We start from the raw sequence: 16,133 nt of genomic DNA on the forward strand, positions 1-16,133 counted from the left end.
GCAGTCCTTGGGGTCGCTAAGAGTTGGACATGACTAAATGACTTCACTTTCACTTTTCACTTTCATGCATTGGAGATGGAAATGGCAACCCATTCTTGCCTGGAGAATCCCAGGGACAGAGGAGCCTGGTGGGCTGCCGTCTATGGGGTCACACAGAGTCAGACACGACTGAAGCGACTTAGCAGCAGCAGCAGCAGCATAGTATAGGGAACTATAGGGAACTCTATTCAATATCCTGTGATAAACCATAATGGAAAAGAATGTAAAAAAGGTATAAAGGACTCATGCTGCTATACAGTAGAAATTAACCCAATGTTGTAAAACGAATAGACTTCAGTTAAAAAAATTAAATCATCTACTTGAAAGACTCAATAAAAGGGACAATTTATTTGTTCAAAAAAATAAAAAAGAAAGAACTGTTTCATATGTTTGTAATTACAAAATGCCTTGTTGAGATAGATCAAAGTATACCACCCTCCTCTTCATGTTACAGACAGGGAATGTGAGTTTATTACTATCTTTTTGTGGATGGATAGCAATGCCTAAAGTTTTAGTTACTGGTTCATTTAACTTCTTTTCTGTTTTAAGGACTAGATGGCTTTATCACTGATCTAAATAGCAAAATTTTATTGTTTTACATTATATGTAGTCTGAAAAAAAGTGGAGATACAAAAAAAAAAGCAAAGAGATTGGCAAATTAACTTTTCAGCTAGAACTAGTACACTGGGCAGTTTCTGACTACTGAGGAGTTGATTTTCTTAAAAGCATGAAAATGCCTACTTCACCCTCCCAAAAACTATCATGGGACAATTTTAATTCACTCTCTAGGGAAAGAAACATTTCCCCGTTATGTCGAGAAATTTATTTTTTGGTTCATGTATAGTTGATTTACAATGTTATGTTCATTTCTTCTGTACAACAAAGTGATTCAGATATATATATCTTTTTCATATTCTTTTCCATTATGGTTTGTCATAGGATATTGACTATAGTTCCTTGTGCCATACAGTAGGACCTTCTTGTTTATCCATTCTATATATTCTAGTTCTTCTTGTTCCATCCACTAATTTCAAACTTTCAATCCACCCCTCCCCTATTCTTCTCCCCCTTGGCAACTGTAAGTCTGTCCTCTAGATCTGTGAGTCTGTTTCTGCTTGGTAGATGAGTTCATTTGTATCATAGTTTAGATTCCACAATATAATAAGTGAAATCGTATGATATTTTTCATTCTCTTTTTGACTTATTCCACTTAGTATGATAATCCCTAGGTCCATCCATGTTGCTGCAAATGGCATTATTTCTTTCTTTTTTTATGGCTGAATAGTATTCAGTATATATGTACTATATTTTCTTTTATCCATTCACCTATCAATGGGCATTTACTTTGCTTCCATGTCTTGGTTGTTGTAAATAATGCTACAATGAACTCTGAAATACATGTATCATTTTAAGTTAGTTTTGTCCAGATATATGCCCAGGAGTGGGATTGCTGGATCATATGGTAGTTCTTTTGCAGCGTTTTGAGGGACCTCCATACTGTTCTCCGTAGTGGCTTCATCAATTTACATTCCGACCAATAGTGTAGGAGGGTTCCCTTTTCTTAATGTGGAGAAGTTTAAAGGGCATTTAGTCGCCATCAGCAACATGAACACTAAGAAACAGCCATTGAAATTCACTCATTCATTAAAACACGTTTTTGTGCTGTCCCTATGAACCAGAGAGTTCTAGGTTCAGGGAATATGACTATGAAGTCACTCAGTCGTGTCCGACTCTTTGTGACCCCATGGACTACACAGCCCACCAGGCTCCTCTGTCCATGGAATTTTCTAGGCAAGAATACTGAAGTGGGTTGTCATTCCCTTCTCCAGGGGATTTTCCTGATCCAGGGATCAAACCCGTGTCCTGCATTGTTTATTGTCTGTCTTTCCTTCTAGAATATAAGCTCAACAAGGGCATCAACTTTATATTTTTCTTGTTCACTGTTCACCTCCCAGAACTTAAAATAGTGACTGGTATATTGTACAGTTCAGTAAGTTTTTATTGGATGAAAACCCCTACCTTAATGTATGGGTACTATCCAACTGACTAAAATTTTACTAAGTACCTATGATGTGTCAAGCCCTGTGCTAGTAAAGTGCAGTGACAGAGTGGTTTTCATCGGTGATTTTACAGAGCTAACAATCACAGATAAAATTTCAGACAATTTTCTACTGAACAGGAATATTTTATTATTGATAAAATGTTATGTGATTACTTCATTAAGATTCTACATAATTTAGTTCATTTAGCGACACTTTATAACAAAAGTTTATATTCAAAATGCTGTACTCTTACCTTAAGGTCCCAAATATTTCACAAACTACTTCAGTTACTTTTAAAAACCATCCCTGTTCCTCCATCACGGATTAAGTGATGTCAGTAATAGTAGTAGACTGAATATATCCTAACTAGTCTCTATTTTCAAATTTCTCCCAGGCACTCTCCTTTGATACTTTTCCACACATTTTCTCTTTAATTAAAAAATATAGGTAATTTAATATCACTTTTTAAAAAAACGTTGAGCACTTCTTCCCTATATATAATATGTTCATAGAGATAATCAGACCTTTTGAAGAATTACACACCAGTTCCCCTGATCATAGTAACTTTGTAGTATGCTAATATTACTCAAAGTCTGGCAGGCAGCTTCCAATTCTCCCTCACAAAACACATGGTAATAACGATGAAACACAGGACCTGGGTCACGGGATCCTAATGAACCTAATGGCTCAACATGCTTGTCCTTACCAGGATTTCCCTTAAAGTGCCAGGGAACCAGTAAGTCTTGAGAATGAAAAGAAGTCCTGTTAGTATGAATAGGCAACTTGGAATTAGCAACATTCCTTGAATTACATCCTCCATCTTGAAAGTCATTTATGGAGGAGACAGAATGTGCTGAGTCTTGATTGCCTACATTAGGCAACTGCTTCACAAGCAACTCTTGCACTGATGTATCATTGCTGATTTCCTCTTTCATGCTTTGGCTAGTTCTGTTTTCTCTAAGATACTTGGACTTCTTCTTATTATATTCTTGCTCCATAGCCCAAACATAGATGAGTGCCTTCCCATCAGGTCTTAGGAGTCAAACAAGTTCTTGGAGAGCTGCCACTCTATGCTCTGCTGTAGCAAAATGGTGAATAACAGCAATGGAAATGCAAGCATCACAAGATCCACTGTGAATTGGTACTGCCAAAGCATCACAGACAAAGGCCTGATACTGCCTATCTCTACAAATGTCCACAAGGTTTTGGCTATGATCACAGCTAATCATATGTAACTCCTTATTGATGCCAAGATACTTTCCATTCCACATCCAATATCAGCAACTAATGAACCACTTGGCAAAGCTTTCAAAAACTCTACCATATGTGGCCAAGGGGTGTGTCTCATGCTGCTGAAGTTCCTAGCAATTTCTTCATAAACCCGATGGACATAATCTAGCTCCAGTTGTAATAAAGAAGCTCTAGGCTTCTTTATTACTCTCTGGAAATGATGCAGGAGTATCCTTCATCTGGCTATCACAGGCCAAAGGGTAACTACAATTACAAGGTGTTTGTTTCACTTTTCTAAACATAAATGATGTCTGTATTCCCCTCTTGTTTAAAGTCAAGTCTTCAACATCACTGGTGATAATTCCACTTTTGTGACCTTTGGATGCTTGAACAGTATCACATTTTCGGGGTGTGATTCCATGGGTCCAAAGGTATCTAGATTCTCCTGTCATAACCAGCAAACTCCGACAAGGCAGCATAACTGGCACTGTCATACCATCTGGGTGCTTAAAATCCATGACAATCTCTGATCCCAAACTGAGAGAAACGATCTCTTCCTCAAAATAGTGGTAAACATATTTTAGAGAGAAATGAGCAGACTTTGAATACATAAATATATGTAATTGTTAGGGGAGACATTAGGAAGTGATTGGTAGAATATAAAAGACAACTCAAGCAGAATGAGGGGATGAGTGGGCCCTTTGTTATGCTGCTGGTGAGTAATTGTGTGTAAACCCCTTGGATGAAACAGTGTCCTAGGCAGAAAGAACAATGTGGGCAGAGAAACAGGCTTGGCAGATTCAAGGAATTGTCAGAAGAATAAAGTGCCTGGAATAAGCAGCTGTAGGACATAGAATCAATTTAAAATATTGAAGTACAAAACTAATTGGTTGGGACTGGTCATCCATGATAAACAGACACGAGAAAGTATCTGCATTTACAAATGTTATTAAGAGTCTTAAATTATGTGTAGACTACATGTACTTTTTATCACTAACTGAGGCATTTGCTGTTAAACCATTCAGTGTATCCTATTTCAGTCATTTGAGTGGATTCTACAAGAGACTCTGCAGGTTATGGACCCATAACCTAAAATTTGTGAAACATCAATTCTAATTTGTACTTCAGAGGATTTCTATGAGGAAAATGGGGAAAATCAAACCAAATATGCAAGTGTAGGGTACTTGGTAATCTACCTTTCTTTGGCAAACAATTTATAGTACTAGTTTTCTACCTACGATGATTTCATTATAAACAATCTTTGTTTGAGTACTTCTCACATCAATCTACTATCTAGCATTATTGGAAGATATATTGATATTTAAATCCATTTTATTCAAAACCAGTTTTGTAGTAAAAATGCTCTTTATAAAATGAAAGCTATTATTAAAGGAATTCTCATGTACATTATTTGAGTTTATTTAATGATGTATTGAAACAGTTTTTTAATTTATAATAGACAATCAATTTCTCATCAGTAAATCACATCTTCATATAAAAGCTCTTGTCTGAGATATGGTCCTGGGTTGTGGACTTGACATCAGCACATTAAGACTTGGCATCCTTTCCTACTTATATTATTGGAGCATTCATTAGGATATACTGCAAACAAATGAAAGATTGTCTACCAGTTTTGTGAAAAATATTAAAAAAAAAAAAAAAAAAACCCGATACATTTACAACAGAGTAGTCACCTTAGCTCTTCTTCAATCTAGTTGACAGGAACATTAAATATTTACACATCTGGTCTTTAGGTGTACATAATATGTTCATTTAAAATCTAAAGAAACTGTTTAGTCCTACTGATATTTAAAGCAATGTGTGTTTTATTTCCATCTGAGAAATTTTGCAAGTCAGTTTCATGCAAGCATCCCACAGTGAACACAATGTGCTAAGTTTCAGTGACTCTGGTTCTGAGGAAAGATTGTGACTTTATATTATTTCAGGCCATTTTTTTTCTAATTAGTTTATGCTTCCAACTCAGCACTAGAGCTTGGTTATGGAACAAAGGGCAGTGTGTGTTTAAAACTTAAAAACTATCTCCAGTTTTTAAGACCTTTTTGGTGGGTAGCATTTCATATATATCCACTACGCAGCTTATTTCTTGCCTGCAAAACTTACGTAAAGATGATTCTAACTTTTTCTTTAAATTTGATAGTTGCCTTGATAGCACTGCTATGTCTCTTAGGAAGAAGCTTGGAGAAATAAACCTTTGTAATTTTTAAAGATCCACTGACAATTATTTACCATCTGTAAATGTGCTGTAAAACTTAACAAAAACTGAAAAGTTTCTTAATGGCTAGGAGCATTCTTGTAGGGAGGGATTCAGAGTAAATTTTAAGTTTGGAATGAAGCCTCTTTTCTGAGATGCTCCATACAGACCTGGACATAATTTTCCAAGGTATTAGAATATTATGTCCTATTTGTTTGTCTCTACTTTTCCACCAATAATTTCCTCTGTGATGCATGATATATATTGGAGGATACACACACCATAACAGAGGATGGCAACAAAAGGCACTTTGGAAACTAATACAGCATCACACATTGCTCCACATATCCTAAATGCCAAGAGTAAAAGACCTTTATTTTCCAACTTTTTCTAATTTTCATGCACTTTCTTCTTCCCTAAATGCCTCACAAGCTTTATCATAGGTGGGCTTTGTTTACCTACAAATTTGTGTTTTTTGTTAAATAAGGTGACTTTTCAAAGTGACAAAAGACCTGCATTGCTATTGTGCTACTTTGAAGCCTGTTGCTTAAAGTGTTCTTTTTTAAAACCGAAACACAGATAAATTGTGTGGTATAAGAGTAAAATCTTCCTGAGCCCTGTCTCCCTGTGGTATTCTATGAGCTCTCCGTGGTTTGGATTAGATCCAGATTCCTGTTTCTGACATCATGATTGATTCTCTGCTCCCTGGCACACAGCACGTGCCCCTGACCCAAACATCAAATGTTTATCTGACCTTCTGCATCTGTGCTGTGACAGGCTTCACTTTGGGAATGTCTTCCAGCTAATTTGTATGCTAGGTGTTAACCAGATGTCTGATATTAGGAGAGAGGATGGCTCAAAATTTACCTAGAGATTGGATGCCTGTGATGACTATTTTTCTAAACTAAAAATTGAGACAAATTGGTTGACAAATATGAATAAACTTGTGGGCATAAAGGGAGGTAATATTTTAAAATAGAACCATCCTGGAAAAATGCAAAATAGGAAATTTAGACACACAAACATACCCAAGAACACACACACACACACACATACATCCTTGGTTAAATGCATAGCCACTCTGTTCTTCTCAAGAGAAATTAGCAATGATCAATCAATCTCTGATCAAGAATTATTGCTGATCATAAATTACCACTCATCAATGACAATTTTCAAAGTTTATTCTGTATAGAACTATCTACACATTGTGTGAGACTTCCATTTCAGACTATTTAATTTGCACAGGTTTTTCTTTATTCATCTTTAAAATGTATAGATATTTTCCTATTAATCCAGTGAATCTAATTATTTTAATTTTATATTTATATAAAACAGTTTACTAATTTTATAGTAAAGAAAAATCTGAAGCCTTTTACCACTGAGATCTCACATTTATTTTTTGAGTTCCAAGCACTCAAACTATATATAGTATTGTATTTGGTTCATTAGGAGAATATTAAAAATATTATTTTGATCATGTAGGTATATAATAATTTTATGATATATTAAACATTAAAGAAATTATAAATTCCTGGCATCATCCTGAAATATTTTCTGTAAACACACACACACACAACATATATACATATTTGTTTATATCTACTTAAAAGCATAGATCAATTTTTTAAGAGTTATTATACTGGTCTTAAGGAGTAACTATATCCAACTAGCTTAAAAAGCAATTGCTTCAGTCAAGGCAAGGATTTCACAGTATCAGATCAGATCAGATCAGTCGCTCAGTCGTGTCCGACTCTTTGCGACCCCATGAATCGCAGGACGCCAGGCCTCCCTGTCCATCACCACCTCCCGGAGTTCACTCATACTCACGTCCATCGAGTCAGTGATGCCATCCAGCCATCTCATCCTCTGTCGTCCCCTTCTCCTCCTGCCCCCAATCCCTCCCAGCAGCAGAGTCTTTTCCAATGAGTCAACTCTTTGCATGAGGTTGCCAAAGTACTGGAGTTTCAGCTTTAGCATCATTCCTTCCAAAGAAATCCCAGGGCTAATCTCCTTCAGAATGGACTGGTTGGATCTCCTAAAGTATTTCAAATAATTTATGTTCAGTTTGAAGATTTCTTAAGAGTCCACACAGACAGCTGCAAGTTGTCTTGGAGAAACTATAATGAAGATAATTCTTATGAGACTTTCTTCTATATGGAAAAAATAATACAGGCTTGACATTCATGCATGCAATGTATTTTTAAGATGACATTTACACAATTATGTTCTTGCTAATAAAAAGTTACAACCCAAAAACAAAAGTTCTTCTATGGTACAATATAACTGAAAAGGCCTAATGTTCCAATTTATATACTTCAACTCATTCTTTAAACAAATTAGTATTATCCTAATGGAAATATTTTTAAATAATCCAATATGTACAGCACCAAAATATATATTTATCTAAGAAAATTTAGAAGATGGTCAAATGTGATTTCACAAAAGAAACAAAAAGATAAATATACATTGCTTCAGGTTTTATTAATTGTAAGAAATGAGCACACTGTATGCACGTTTGTATCCTGGGTCTGAACACAGACCAAAAGCTGTGCTTATATAACCGTGTTGTCAACAACACACCTTGTGTAGCAGCATGGACTCTGGATTGCAAGATCAAATGGAAGCAACTTGAAAAGCCAATGAGGGGAAAAGGAAAAGGAATAAGTTCAAGAAAAGGCTTATTCTCAAGGTCAAAACTTAATTCCATCAGTTCACAAATTCAAGTATTTAAAAAATATTTTATTTTGGTACTTAAGTTTAGAGTTTGAGCACCTATTCTGTCAGGCAGATAAAAAATAAATTAACATCTATTGTTCATGACCATCTCTTCTACCTGCCATTGGCTTCTGTGATGTAACTCAGGTCTACCCCACACAGTGCCTAGGCTGGGTTTCCTGGTACCTTCATATCACCCTGTACAGAGACTCCAGCAGCCAACATAGAGAGTGCAGATGCAGACAATTCTTGCTGCACTTGAAACACTGGCTCTTTGTTTCCATGAGGTTAGATTCTTCTTTTTTTTCTTTTCTTTTTTTTTTTTTAATTTTTATTGGAGAATATTCATTTTGGAATGTTGTGTTAGTGTCTGCTGTACAGCAAAATGAATCAGCCATATGTAAACATATAGCTCCTCTTTTTTGGACTTCCTTCCCATTTTAGATCACCACAGAGCATTAAGTAGAATTTACTATACATCAAATTCTGCTTTATTGACTAGCCTTTGACTCTGTGGATCACAACAAACTGGAAAATTCTTAAAGAGATGGGAATACCAGACCACTTTACCTGCCTTCTGAGAAATCTGTATGCAGGTCAAGAAGCAACAGTTAGAACCAAACATGGAACAGACTGGTTCCAAATTGGGAAAGGAGTATGTCAAGGCTGTATATGGTCACCCTACTTATTAAGCTTAAATGCAGAGTACATCATGGGAAATGCCAGGCTGGATAGAGCACAAGCTGGAATCAGGATTGCTGGGAGAAATATCAATAACCTCAGATATGCAGATGACACCACCCTTATGGCAGAGAGTGAAGAGAAACTAAAGAGCCTCTTGATGAAAGTGAAATAGGAGAGTGAAAAAACTGGCTTAACCACTATTGCAATGAAAAGAATAAAATACTTAGGAACAAGCTAAGCTGAGTCACTTCAGTCGTGTCCGACTCTGTGTGACCCCATAGATGGCAGCCCAACCAGGCTCCCTGTCCCTGGGATTCTCCAGGCAAGAACACTGGAGTGGGTTGCCATTTCCTTCTCCAATGCATGAAAGTGAAAAGTGAAAGTGAAATCGCTCAGTCGTGTCCGACTCTTAGTGACTCCATGGACTGCAGCCTACCAGGCTCCTCTTCCCATGGGATTTTCCAGGCAAGAGTACTGGAGTGTGTCACCAGTGCCTTCTCCATACAGATGGCTAACAAACACATGAAAAGATGTTCAACATCACTCACTATTAGAGAAATGCAAATCAAAACCACAATGAGGTACCATTTCATGCCAGTCAGAACGGCTGCTATCCAAAAGTCTACAAGCAATAAATGCTGGAGAGGGTGTAGAGAAAAGGGAACCCTCTTACACTGTTGGTGGGAATGTAAACTAGTACAGCCACTATGGAGAACAGTGTGGAGATTCCTTATAAAACTGGAAATAGAACTGCCATATGAACCAGCAATCCCACTGCTGGTCATACACACCGAGGAAACCAGAATAGAAAGGGACACGTGTACCTCAATGTTCATTGCAGCAGTGTTTATAATAGCCAGGACATGGAAGCAACCTAGATGTCCATCAGCAGACGAATGGATAAGAAATCTGTGGTACATAAACACAATCGAGTATTATTCAGCCATTAAAAGAATACATTTGAATCAGTTCTAATGAGGTGGATGAAACTGGAGCCCATTATACAGAGTGAAGTAAGCCAGAAAGAAAAACACACCAATACAGTATACTAATGCATATATATTGAATTTAGAAAGATAGTAACAATAACCCTGTATGCGAGACAGCAAAAGAGACACAGATGTATAGAACAGTCTTTTGGACTCTGTGGGAAAGGTCGAGGGTGGGATGGTTTGGGAGAATGGCATTGAAACATGTATATTATCATATGTGAAACAGATTGCCAGTCCAGGTTTGATGCATGATACAGGGTGCTTGGGGTTGGTGCACTGGGATGACCCAGAGGGATGGGATAGGGAGGAAGGTGGGAGGGGGGTTCAGGATGGGGAACACATGTACACCCGTGGTGGATTCATGTCAATGTATGACAAAACCAATACAATATTGTAAAGTAATCAGCCTCCAAAAATAAATAAATAAAGTGAAGAAAAAAAAACTTAAAAAAAAATCTCAACATTCAGAAAACTAAGATCATGATCTCTGGTCCCATCACTTCATGGCAAATAGATGGGGAAACAATGGAAACAGTGACAGACTTTATTTTCTTGGTCTCCAAAATCACTGCAGCTGATGACTGCAGCCATGAAATTAAAAGACGCTTGCTCCTTGGAAGAAAAGCTATGACCAAACTAGACAGTATATTAAAATGCAGAGACATTATTTTGTCAACAAAGGTCTATCTTGTCAAAGCTATGTTTTTTCCAGTAGTCATGTATGGATGTGAGAGTTGGACTATAAAGAAAGCTGAGCGCTGAAGAATTGATGCTTTTGAATTGTGGTGTTGGAGAAGACTCTTGAGAGTCCCTTGGACTGCAAACAGTTTCAACCAGTCCATCCTGAATGAAATCTGTCCTGAATTATTTATTATGTTGAAGCTGAAACTCCAACACTTTGGTCAAATGTTTTGAAGAACTGACTCATTGGAAAAGACCCTGATGCTGGGAAAGATTGAAGGCAGGAGGGGAAGGGGACAACTGAGGTTGAGATGGTTGGATGCCATCACTGACTGAACGGACGTGAGTTTGAGTGAACTCTAGGAGTTGGTGATGGTCAGGCAAGCCTGGTGTGCTGTAGTCCATGCGATCACAAAGAGTCAGAGATGACTGAGTGACAGAAGTGAACTGAACTGTGCTATACAGTATGTTCTCATCAGTTTCTATTTTATACACAGAATCAATAGTGTATATGTGTCAATCCTAATCTCCCAAATCGTCCCACCCTCCTTTCCCCTCTTGCTATCCATACATTACTTCTCTACGTGTGTCTCTATTTTTTTCTTTTCAAAAACTCATCTTTACCATTTTTTTTAAGATTCCACATACAAGTATTAATACATGATATTTGTTTTTCTTATCAGCTTAGATCCTTGACACAGTTTTTTCTGGGTCATGTTACCTTCTTGGTGAGCTGCCCTGAATGTAAACCCACCAGCTTCTCCCTTATCCCACTTTCTCTCTCCCTCATCTCTTCTCCCTGAGAAAAATATCTTTTTAGACTGATGTGGTGAAGACTACTGAATGACAACTTCACGTAGGCTGGGTGATGCAGTGAAAAAAGAACTTGGACATTTGTGACTGTGGCCAAGCCAGAATTCCCTTGCCTGGCAGTATCCTGAGGAGACTGAAGACAGGCGGGGCCACCAGCCTCCCGCCATCGAGTCCCAGAATACAGGGAGGGACCCACAGTCCTGGCTTCCTCTCATCTGGTAGATTCTTCATTTCACACAGGCTCCTAAGACTTCTCAAGTTAGAAGCACCCTTTTGTGAAGCATGCCTCCTCTTAATGTGTTTGTTCCATGCCCCAAATTTTTATTCCAGTTGGTAATAAACCAAATTGAAAGGAACCAGACAAATCTGAGTCATCTTCCTCCACAGACTTGGTACTGTGCCAGGTTTGGGGGTCTAATCCAGCTCACTTTATTATTCCAGATCCATCCTCTCCCCACTCTCAGCTATGAGTTTTAGAAACAGAATGTAGACTGTATGCTGCCTTGAGTAGAAAATAAAATATGATGAGTGAAATTAAGAAAAATGAAAGTTTAAGATATTAATCTTAAACTTTTATCCCACTAGTTCAAGTAAAAGAGAAAACACCTCTATGCCATAGAAAATGAGAATAAGGTACTCAGGTGCTTTTATTCATTAAATTTACAAGAGATAGAAACATATATATATATATATATATATACACACACACACATATATATATAATTATACATATATATATTTATATAATTATAAAAGAATTCTTATATTATTTCTCATATTCAGCAAGAACAAAGATGCAAGAAGTTACTTTTTAAGAAAACAACAATTCACCAGTAAGCCTGTCTTGTTTCTGAATGATCTTAATTGATAATTCAATTGATATCAAAGATTTGGAACCTGTCTAGTTTAGATCTGGTAGAAACTGTAGAACATATGTATTTCTTTTATAAACCTATGACATTCCTCTATATCTATTTTTTTCATGTTCTCTGTTTATGCCTATTTTTTCATGTTCTCTTCCATTTTTTTTCTTCCCGAAACCTGCCATGGAAAGGACATTAACACATTTATGTCACACTTAGAAAACAACTCAGTGAGCAGGGAAGTTATGTTTAATGATGAGCAAATATTTCTGCAGTCTCAAGCCTCCTGTCAGTGTCCACCTCTATGCCTCTTTTCTAAGGAACACAGCATATTTCCAATTTCAGACCAGCAATTTTTCCACTAACAAATTCTCTGATAAGGTTTTCTCTCTCCACAAATTTAAGAACCTTAATTTAGTTCCTCACTAATATATTTTGCTTAACATTAAACAGGGAATTCTACAAGATTAATTTAGTACTTTGCTTTGAGGGAAAATTCCAAGCAAGTAGAAGGAACTTACAGCTTACAAAGCCAGAAACATGTGCTACAGATATTGGGGACTCTGGACCTCAGTACATAGTTAGAATCTCTTCTCTCTCCCAACCTCCACTGTCCTGCCTATAAATAGAACTTGACAAATTCATTTTCATGCCCAAACCACAAAGATACAAGGAAATATATTTAAATTAAGTTTTCAATTTTTAAAAAGAACACAAATCCATGAAATCTGGGGACTGGAGGGAACAGAAGCTCTTTACCAAAAATATAAGATAGATAATGAGAGTAGTCTTTAACTTAAAGGTTATTTTCAACATTTTAGTTAATTAAATGCTGCATTCACATATGCTAAGTCACTCAGTCATGTCTGGCTCTTTGTGACTCTATGGACTGTAGCCAGCCAGGCTCCTCTGTCCGTGGGATTTTCAAAAAATAAATAAATAAATAAAATAAGAATATTGGAGTTGATTGCCATGCCCTCTTACAGGGGATCCTTCTGACCCAGGAACTGAACCTGCATCTCTTAGTCTTCTGCATTAGCAGGTGGGTTCTTTACCAGTAGTGCCACCTAGGAAACCCAACTGAATGGTAATAACCTCATATATGGATAGGAAGAGAGTGTGGTAAAAAACACAGTGACTTAGGTTTGATCCTCTCAATTTTCTGTGGTGATGTGGCTCGATTTGTCCAAGTATGCTTGGAGATGATGCCAAGCCACATGCAAAGTAAATCACAGGTGTGTTAGCCATGAATATTCAGATAAAGGAATGAGTTTCAACAGCTGGGTTACATAATCTAATCGGGTTATCATTATCTTAAAAATGGATATTTTCATTAAGTTTTCATGAAATTTTTGTATCAATCATGTTTTTGGAAATCATCTAATGTTTGTAATGGTATCCTAAAGGGGTTTGTTTTGAGGTATGCTCTTGAGAGTCCCTTGGACTGCAAGGAGATCCAAGCAGTCCATTCTGAAGGAGATCAGCCCTGGGATTTCTTTGGAAGGAATGATGCTAAAGCTGAAACTCCAGTACTTTAGCCACCTCATGGGAAGAGTTGACTCATTGGAAAAGACTCTGATGCTGGGAGGGATTGGGGGCAGGAGGAGAAGGGGATGACAGAAGATGAGATGGCTGGATGGCATCACTGACTCGATGAACGTGAGTCTGAGTGAACTCCGGGAGTTGGTGATGGACAGGGAGGCCTGGCATGCTGCGATTCATGGGGTCGCAAAGAGTCGGACACGACTGAGCGACTGAACTGAACTGAACAGAACATGGTTCACATTAGCCTGAATTAGGACAGAAATGTTATTATGGTTACAGTAATTGGCATATTTTTATGAATTCATTTTCTAATTTAGTCCCTGTTCAATTTCCCTACTCACACTACAGTAGTGGCATGATTTATTACTGTAAGTTATTTTCATTATTATTAAATTTAATTGATTTTGCTCCTATACCCAGATGTGAATAGCATCAGGCTTCTAATCTAATAACACAGATTGTTCGGGAAACATGTTCTGTCAATTAGAGACATTTTGTAATAGAAACAATAAAAAGAATCATTAGTGAAAAGTAGTTTGCCTGTCAGTTTACTTGACACTAGTTAATCAAAGGTGTTTTGAAATTGTAGTCATTAATAAACTTTTCTTGCCTTTATATCAGTGAAGAACTCTGAGATTCATTTTTGAAATTAGAAATGTACACCCAACAAATGGATACATGCATTTTGCATATTTCCAAATATGGTTTTCTTCACCATCTACATAAAGCAAAACAATAGAAAAAATAATATTTTGAATTTTCAACCAAAAAAGGGGGGAATGCCTGTAAATTTAATCAGTCCTTTTATAGAAGTGGATATGATGAAGCATTTTACTTTTTCTGCTGGTTATTCTGCATTTTCTCCCATATCCATTGTTTCTAAATCATAGGAGGTATTACCTGGACACCCTTGCCCTCTGACTTTGAATGATTTTGGCCAATAAGAAGTAACAGCTGGAGATTAAAGGGTGGAAACTCTCTCTCAGTTGGGATATTTCTGTCTCCTTTCCTTCTTCATCAGAACTGCTCTTGTGGTGGCAACTGCATCTCTCTTTTCAGCTCTTCCACTGGTTCCAGTAAACTGTCCACCTCTCTCCTGGGTGATGATGCTTTCCTACTGGTGACAGTCTCTGGATGTTTCCCTTACCTAGTCCTGTCCATACATATACCTTAACTAAGCCATCTCAATGGCTTAGGGATTCGGGATTCCCGAATCAATGGATTCGGGAACACTGCTCATATATGATAGATAATAAAATTACTGTTTTTGGAATCACAGACTAAGAGTTTCATATATCACAGTATGAAAAATATAAAATTCAGCATACTATAAATAAAAGGATAAAAATAAGCATATCAAGAATTTTACATGCTATGAACTTTTTCTGAAGGAAAAATCTCCTACTATGTGTTTCTTGTGTCCTGAAACAATACTGCATACTAATTTAAAAGCATGTTAGTCATTGTTTCATTGGGATGATGTGACATTGGGCTTCTCAGGTGGCGCAAGTAGTAAAGAACCTGCCTGCCAATGCAGGATGTATAAGAGACACAGATTCAATCCCTGGGTCAGGAAGATTTCCCTGGAGGAGGGCATGGAGACCCACTCCAGGATTCTTGCCTGGAGAATTCCATGGACAGGACAGCTTGGCAGGCTATGGTCCATAGGGTCGCAAAGAATCAGACATGACTGAAGCAAATCATGCAGGCAATTAAGAAATAATTTTGAGAGTATTATTATTAAAGAAATCTTTCTTTGTAATATTTATCATAAAAGAAATAAGACGTCTTAAGAAATGATGTCACACCTCAATTTTTCAATAACTAAGGTCAATCTTATTTCTCAGGTATGTTACAATCACGAAACTCTTAGTAATTTGCATCAAAGTTTTGAATTGATTACAATTTCAGGATTTGCTACCTAAAATCCTGCAAGGGTTCATTGAACTTATCCCCGTGTCTCTATTTTAATATACTCCCAAAAGTATATTAATTATAGTGGTTTTAATGTTAATAGAATATTCCATGTTGACTTTGAAATTAACTAAAAATAAAATTTAGAGAAAATCTTTATGATCTTCCTTTGAGGGTATTATTAAAGAAATCTTCTTTGCAATATTTATCATAAAAGAAATGAGTCAGTCAATATAGCACTAAATACAGTAATATTTTCTGATAGATTCAGGGGCACCTATTAACACATTGCTTCCAATGTTACTATTTCATTAACATTGAAATTTTAATTAGATCCCAATAATGTATTATGTTTCTAGTATGAAAAACTATAAGCAATTATTTTAACTAGTATATTTTACAT

At 36.8% G+C, this 16,133-nt stretch overlaps 1 pseudogene; it reads right to left on the reverse strand.

Annotated features, from left to right (window-relative positions):
• Positions 1 to 2,394: 2,394 nt before the first annotated feature.
• The window catches only part of LOC109576544 (tRNA (carboxymethyluridine(34)-5-O)-methyltransferase ALKBH8-like), a 60,162-nt pseudogene continuing 46,423 nt past the window's right edge, over positions 2,395 to 16,133 (reverse strand).

The sequence above is a fragment of the Bos indicus genome, chromosome 23 (assembly GCF_029378745.1).
Source record: "Bos indicus isolate NIAB-ARS_2022 breed Sahiwal x Tharparkar chromosome 23, NIAB-ARS_B.indTharparkar_mat_pri_1.0, whole genome shotgun sequence".
In the NCBI taxonomy this organism is placed as follows: Eukaryota; Metazoa; Chordata; class Mammalia; order Artiodactyla; family Bovidae; genus Bos; species Bos indicus.